Source organism: Stegodyphus dumicola, chromosome X2 (genome assembly GCF_044657685.1).
Source record: "Stegodyphus dumicola isolate Sdum_Otavi_A_Nest chromosome X2, ASM4465768v1".
NCBI classification, from domain to species: Eukaryota; Metazoa; Arthropoda; class Arachnida; order Araneae; family Eresidae; genus Stegodyphus; species Stegodyphus dumicola.
The window spans coordinates 176904406-176911597 of record NC_140781.1 but is presented as its reverse complement, the minus strand read 5'-3'; the positions used below and the strand labels follow the sequence as shown (position 1 = coordinate 176911597).

The following is a 7192-nucleotide window of genomic DNA, read 5'->3' as shown; positions in this document are numbered from 1 at the left end:
TGAATAACATGACCAATTGATTTGAATAACAGGACATAATTGATTGTAATAACAATAGAAGATTTATTTTTTATAATGATACAGTAAAAAAATCAACTTTTTATTGCATGATTTCATAAATATAATAATCGGAAACATAGCGGCGGGAAAATAGTTTAGAACAGCGGTTTTCAACCTTTTGACTAAAACGTACCATCTAAACAAAAATTGAAAAACTTAAGTACCACCACTACATTTTACAATGATTATTTTTCAATTTCTCAAATATTAAAAAGAACATATATATTTTGCCATTTGCACAACCTATTCGCTATTTATATTAAATATGCACACATAAAAAATATTAGATTAAAATTTGGTTACCATTTTAATTATCAAAATTTAAGTTATAATGCTTTAATTCTGAAATTTAATGTGAAATTTGGGCCTATTTAAGACAGACGATTTTTTTTTATGTCTAGTTTTATTTCACTTAGCTTTAACCTTAAATTAGAATCCACGTTTAATTTCATTCTGTATTTATTTTTCAAATAAAACACGGAAGAAAATCCTTGTTCACACAAATAGGTTGTGCAAAAAGGCAATAAAAATTTAATAGCTTTATTTGAAACTCCTTTAAATTCTTTTTTTCATTTCAGCCAATATGTCATTTTTGAAATCTTCAGTTAGATTTCGATCACAGAAAATTTCTATCGATTGTTCTTTTATTTTCACGAGATTCTTCAATTTAATAGTTAAAAACGCTTTGCCTCTTTGTATACTACCTACTTTTTTCTTGCGTACCACCGGTTGAGAATCGCTGGTTTAGAAGAAGGGGTAAAATACCTTTTATTAGGAACGTTTTTACTTTCACTTATTTTGTCCGCTACAAGAGCTTTTAGAAACGAAAATTAAACAACAAAGGTTTATTTCAAATATATGTATGTCATTTGCATTTTTACTTTTCTATCATTCAGATCAGCTTGTAGATGCATTAGGTTTATTTCGGAAGCAGGAGAGATGAAAAATATGCAACGCCTTCGCCGGGAATCGAACCGCGGACCTCTGGAATACGCGCCCAGCGCGCAGACCACCACACCGCGAAGGAATGCAAAGAAAGCGGGAGCAATACCTTATAAACTAAGTAGGAAGACTTTCATTTTACATGATTTTCTTTTACTACGAAACAAGATTTATAAGCATTTCTTGCTTTTCTTAGCGAGTCATTAATAGTTCGTAATTTTAACTTCAGAAATGTTTGTGCCTCACGTGTGATACCAACTGGTAAAATCAGAACCATTTCTAACACAGTCGATACATTAGAAAAAGACAAATTGTTAAAGAATTTAGGATTTTGAACATTTTTTCTTCGTCGAAATTCAAACTCCAAAATAAATTTTGATTTGAAGTGTATAATTTCACTTTAATTTCTTACAGTTCCAAGTATGCTGTCGTAATTTAGATCTGTTTTGAAACTTTTTTAACCTTTCGGTGGATTCTAAAACAACTTAAACAAGTTTTATCTTGACCTTAAGCACGTTTTATCCTGGAGCCAAGTTTAAAAAAAAAATCTAAACTTCCACTTTGATTACATAAAGTTTGTTCTTCATATTATACTAATTTTATTTACATTACTGGACTTTATGGGTTAGAGGGTGTTATTAATTTGTCCTAGTTGATGTAAAAGAAGGATAACTGTTTCGAGATGTGATATTTATTGCAATGTTAAACTAAATGTATTTTTCAAAAGAACCTCGTGCCAAACACTTCAGACGAAGATGGGGTTTATATATCTCTTATATAGTTGGAGAAGCTGAGTGGTAGTATCTGTACTGATTTCGATGCATTATTTCTTGTTAAATTTAGTACAAGGGCAACAAACGCTGAATAGAAAGATTCGAGGACTTGTATTAATGAGCAAACGCTGAAGCCCATTTCCTTCCATATTTGGTACTTCATTTTATCCTAAATTCCAAAATGTACCCTCCCCCTTTTTTAAAATTTTTAATGACCTTTGAATTAATTTAGAAGTCAAACAACAAAAAACCGCGTTATATTTTCAAATTTTCACAGGACTAGTTTCGATGGTTTTACCGAACCATCATCCTCAGCTGCAAAAGCGCAAATGAACGAAGTAAGATATAATGATATGATAAGAAAGCCTGGACAGGAGATAAGCTACTGGCGCCATCTGTTGATGAAACCAGAACTAAAATATAATTTCTTTAAAGGCTGAAGGCAAAGATGGATTGGAATTAGGGTCGTAAACTAGAACAGAAAGATTTTTTTGAATGTGAAATGCCTCTAGAAAATAAAGTTCACCAATGGAAGATGTTTTTTGAATAATTTTGGCAGCAGAAAAATTGAAAGTGTGTTTATTCTCCCATCAATAAAATTCCAAGTTCCATACTCGAGGATCCCATTTCGGATATGAATTCCTGGGGTATTTACAGGATTCCTTGCCAGTGTGGTTTAATTTACATTGGCCAAATTAAGAAAGTCTTAAAATTTCGCGTTAAGGAACATGAGGCATATGTTAGAAAAAAGGAAACACAGAAGTCTTCTGTTGCCCAACATTGTTGGTTCGAAGATCACACTTTCAATTTTTATTTAAATAATTAAAGCCCGAATTTATTCGGCGTGTTATTGTGTCTTAATTATGATTTAAGATATTTTCACGCTGTTTGTTTATGTAAACTGGAAGCGTCGGACTGGTACGTCCCTGAAATTTTAAGTAAGAAAGGTGACAGAATACAATTTATTTACGATAAAATATTTGTAAACAGCAATACTGTAATTAGGAAATTATGGATGTTTATATTATTTCGCAAATCTTTCAGAAAAGGACTATTTAGCAAATGTTAATTAGTTAAAACGTGCTTTAAGATTTTCTTCGAAAGACTGCATTAAAAAAATTAGACGTTTCGAACAATCAGCGTTCTATAGAAATGCATATATTGTGAGCACATGAAAAAAATTATATTTAAAAGTGCTCAATAACTGTAGATTTTCATATTTGCAGCTTAGAACTTAAGGATATACTTGTGTATAAAGGTATATCTTTAAAATTTGACTCGGAGTTTGGTAAAATTTGAAACACATTTGCTATTTACAGGGATTGGACAAAAATATGGAAACACCTTTAAAAAAACATGTTTCTTTGCTTAATATGGTGTAGGAAACCCGTTGGCATCCAAAACAGCTTGCAGTCTTCTCGGAATGGATAAATACAGTTCCTGCATGTTTGCCAAGGGAATATTATACCATTCTTCCTGCAAAACGGTGGCAAGTTCAGATAATGATGTTGGCGGTGGATAACGAGAACGCACTTTCCGTTCCAATGTAGACCACAAAGGTTCGATAATATTCAGGTCTGGTGACTGTGGTGGCCAGGGGAGATCTGACAACTCATCCTTGTGCTCAGAAAACCAGTCCTGGACAATGTGAGCTGTGTGAACAGGGGCTTTGTCGTCTTGGAAGACACCATCACCATCGGGGAACAAAGTTTGTACCATGGGATGAACTTGATCGGCCAAAATGTTCACATAAGTCTTGGCAGTCATGTGCCCTGACACAGTTATCATGGGGCTAGCAGAGAACCACAATATGGCTGCCCAAACCATAACAGAACCCCCGCCATGTTTCACTCTTGGCAACAAGCAGTCTGTATTATAGGCTTGAGATGGCGTTCTCCAGACATAAACTCGGCCAGAAGTGGGAAACAATGTGAAAGAAGACTCGTCAGACCATATTATTCGCTTCCACTGTTCTATAGTCCAGGCTTTATGACTTAAACACCACCTTTTCCTGTTACGGACATTAGCATCACTGATGAGTGGCTTCTCAATTGCAGCACGGCCAGCAATTCCCTGTTTATGAAGCTCCCTTCTAATTGTTTTGGTACTCACAGGGTTCGGTAACACATTCATTTCAGCAGTAACTTTTTCAGCTGTGGTCTTCTTATTTTTCGTCACAATTGCCCTTAATGATCGTCTGTCCCGATCACTCAGGACACACTTTCGTCCGCGCTGTGATTTAGCAGATGATGTTTTTCCGCTTTTCAAATATGCGGAATAAATCTTCGATACAGTACCTCTTGAAACACTAAACACCTCGGCTACCTTGCTTACGGAAGCACCTAACATACATGCTCCAGCAATTTGCCCACGTTCGAAGTCTGTTAACTCTGACATAATGCAATGACAACCTCACATAACAGTACTCCGACAACAACTGAACTGTTTAGCACATTTACGAAGTTGTATAGGTGGCGTCAGTAGTCAAAAACGCCAGCGCCACCTACATATTTCATTAAAATCAATCTTTCTTTTCAAACATGCATTTCACAAGGTGTTTCCATATTTTTGTCCATCCACTGTATATTTCATATGAAATGTAAAATAATGTACTAATTGTAACACAGTTTGAAACTGTGTGCCGTGACATCCGAAAATAAAATAATCTAATGCCATCAATGGAAAACGAAACAGACAGCACACACACACTACGTTTTCGAACATAACGTCTAGGATTTTTCCCAGAAGGGCTATTAATTTCGTTTTGACATTTTGCGTTGGCTCGCTATAAATGTCGGTTCAGTTTTCAAATTGCTGCCACCAAATATTAGAGCCCTGTGTTATATTTCAAGAAATTAAATAATGAAGAATCTGCATAAATGTATCTATGTTTCTCTCATTGTGATAAAACAACGGTACCTAGAGCGTTCAAATTTTGAATAACGTACGTCCCCACCCGAATATGGGCATCTGGAAGCCCGAATTTAGAATTTGAAATTTGTTTTATTATCGATTTCGTAAAACTTTAACAAATTTTTGATTAAAAAGTCAACGATTTCAAAGCGAGCAATGACAATACTGTACGAAAATATTACACTTTTTTTATCTCCAGCGCGCGAGACTGTGTATCGGAAATTTTAAAGATACGCTCATTTTAAAATTATTTTGCGATATTGCTGTTGAATTGAATTTTATGGTTTAATTGAGAAGAACATGATATTTTATAAATAAAGGTTTTATATTTAATAAATATTTTATAAACAAAAGGTTAAAAAACCGCGCCTTTGGGCGTAATGTAAAATATTAAAACTATATGAAGCTATATGAAAATATGAAATATATTTGTTTAAATTTTATTTTTCAAATTTGAATTCCTCACTTCTCCTGAAAACATAAGCTGTAAGGTTAGATTTAATGACTTACATTTGAGACTTATATTTAAATGTGCTTTGATAAGTACATTTTTTTCTCGTTTTATTTTCTATCTGGATTATCTATTTATAAACATATCAGTATCAATACAGCTTTATGATTGTAATTAATTGTTGAATGATTCCTGGCATGGCATCTGTCTGTGCTGTAGGGCCTCTACCTTTAGAATTGAAATTCCTGAGCCAAAGAAATAAAGAAATAAATTTATTTTTCATGATAACATATAAATTGCTGTCTTGTCTACAGATGGCAGCACTGGCAGTATCACGTTTTACTGGAAGTAAGGTGGAAAAACGAGCGTACTTTGTGTTTTGAATTTGTTTTTCGAATTGATAGATCAGTTATGTCACTTTGAAATTTTATGTACAGATTACTATTAATATGACTTAAATAAGACTAGCTTACGAAAGAATTTACTTAAAACGACAAATCATTCTATTGACAAAATTCGTCATTTAGAATAAATGACCTCCTTGAACGAATACGTTTGGCTCGAAAGGCCCCTGGGGGCTGGTGTTTCTCTTCCCTACCCTAATAGCACGTATACTTTTTTCGAACCTTGACAACATAATAATGAAAAATTGAAAGTTGAACGACAGGAAGTTGAGTGTTAGCAGTCAATGCAAAACTTGAAGACTTCAAAGATTTTATTTACATAGTAAGCAAGACAAAACAGCTTCCTGAAATTTATTGTTTACTGCTGAAATGTGAGATTAAAAAGAGTACCTTGGTATTAACTAGCGACCTTCTCAGGAGCCACCAAAAACGATTGCTTAATGTTATCGAGCAACCTCATCAGCAGCCACCAGTGAGACTTGAACTCACGACCCCTGGTTTACAAGACCAGTGCTCTAACCACTGAGCTATGGTGGCACGGGATAGAAAATGGAAAACGGAAAGCAATTTTAATCTCAGTTTTGTACATCCCTAAATGTTCATTAGTTCATTCTGATTTAATAACCTTTATCTCAGTATTTACTGACAAATCTTTGATTATGATTTTAAACGAGTTTAAGGTTTATGTTGCACATGATACAGTGCACAGACAAGAATAAGTCAATGATCATTAGTTATGGATAATACTCAAGGTCGTCACCACAACTGGTGTGCAACCTGTGCGACTGCACCGGGTGGCAGAATTTAGGCGTGATGCAAAGTTTTAGAATTTAGAGAACACCGAGCAACAAAATTTAGGGATGCCCCAAATTTTTAGATTTTAGGGGAGGCACGGCACTGAACAACAAAATTTAAGGGCGGCAAAATATTTAGAATTTAAAAAGGCACTTGGACAGCCAGCAGATTTTGCATCGGCCTGGAAAATGCCTCGTGCCGACTCTGATAATACTCCAAGGAATTCTCTTCTTAATTTCCCTACAAAACTGCATTTAGTTTTGTCACTGGGATTTGAACTGGGAAGTTCCATTATAGACAGAACTTTTGGAGATGCCTGTGCTGCAAAAGTATTTCCTCAGTCTTCATTTTTTTTTTATCGTCCCGCAAAGTCAATTCGCAGTAGGAAACGGGCCTTTCCTACTTAGTCTCATTTTCTACTTAGTTATTGTAAGGGTCGCTGAATTTCTGTAACGGTGGTGTCTTGTTTGGTACTACTAGCAACATAAATTTTATAACTGTTAACGGGGATGCATTTAGTAGATTTTAACTCTCAAACGAATCTCAAAATTACGCCCGCTAAAGGATCTTTTTCTTACCGATTACATATCCATAATTAATTTTACTCTGCCATTCGTTCCTCACTTGAAGATCACTTGAAGTCTCAGTCGCTAACCATCTGCACGGTTACATTTAATATTCAACTAACTCTTTATGTTCGTTAGAGGCAGAATGTTGAGTGAAAGAGTTAACAGTTTTTAAAAGATAAATGCTACTTGCCTTTGAATAGCCTTATTCGATTCTTGATTTTTTGCCACATTTTTCGTTTATTCACATCCACCATTTTCCAAACGTTAATACTGACAGAGTGAATT

General features: G+C 34.5%; 1 non-coding gene across 1 annotated transcript; it reads right to left on the bottom strand.

Moving 5' to 3' along the window:
- Positions 1-6007: 6007 nt before the first annotated feature.
- Positions 6008-6080, bottom strand: TRNAT-UGU (transfer RNA threonine (anticodon UGU)). The gene has a single exon. It is a non-coding gene; the product is annotated as a tRNA-Thr (tRNA).
- Positions 6081-7192: the final 1112 nt, after the last annotated feature.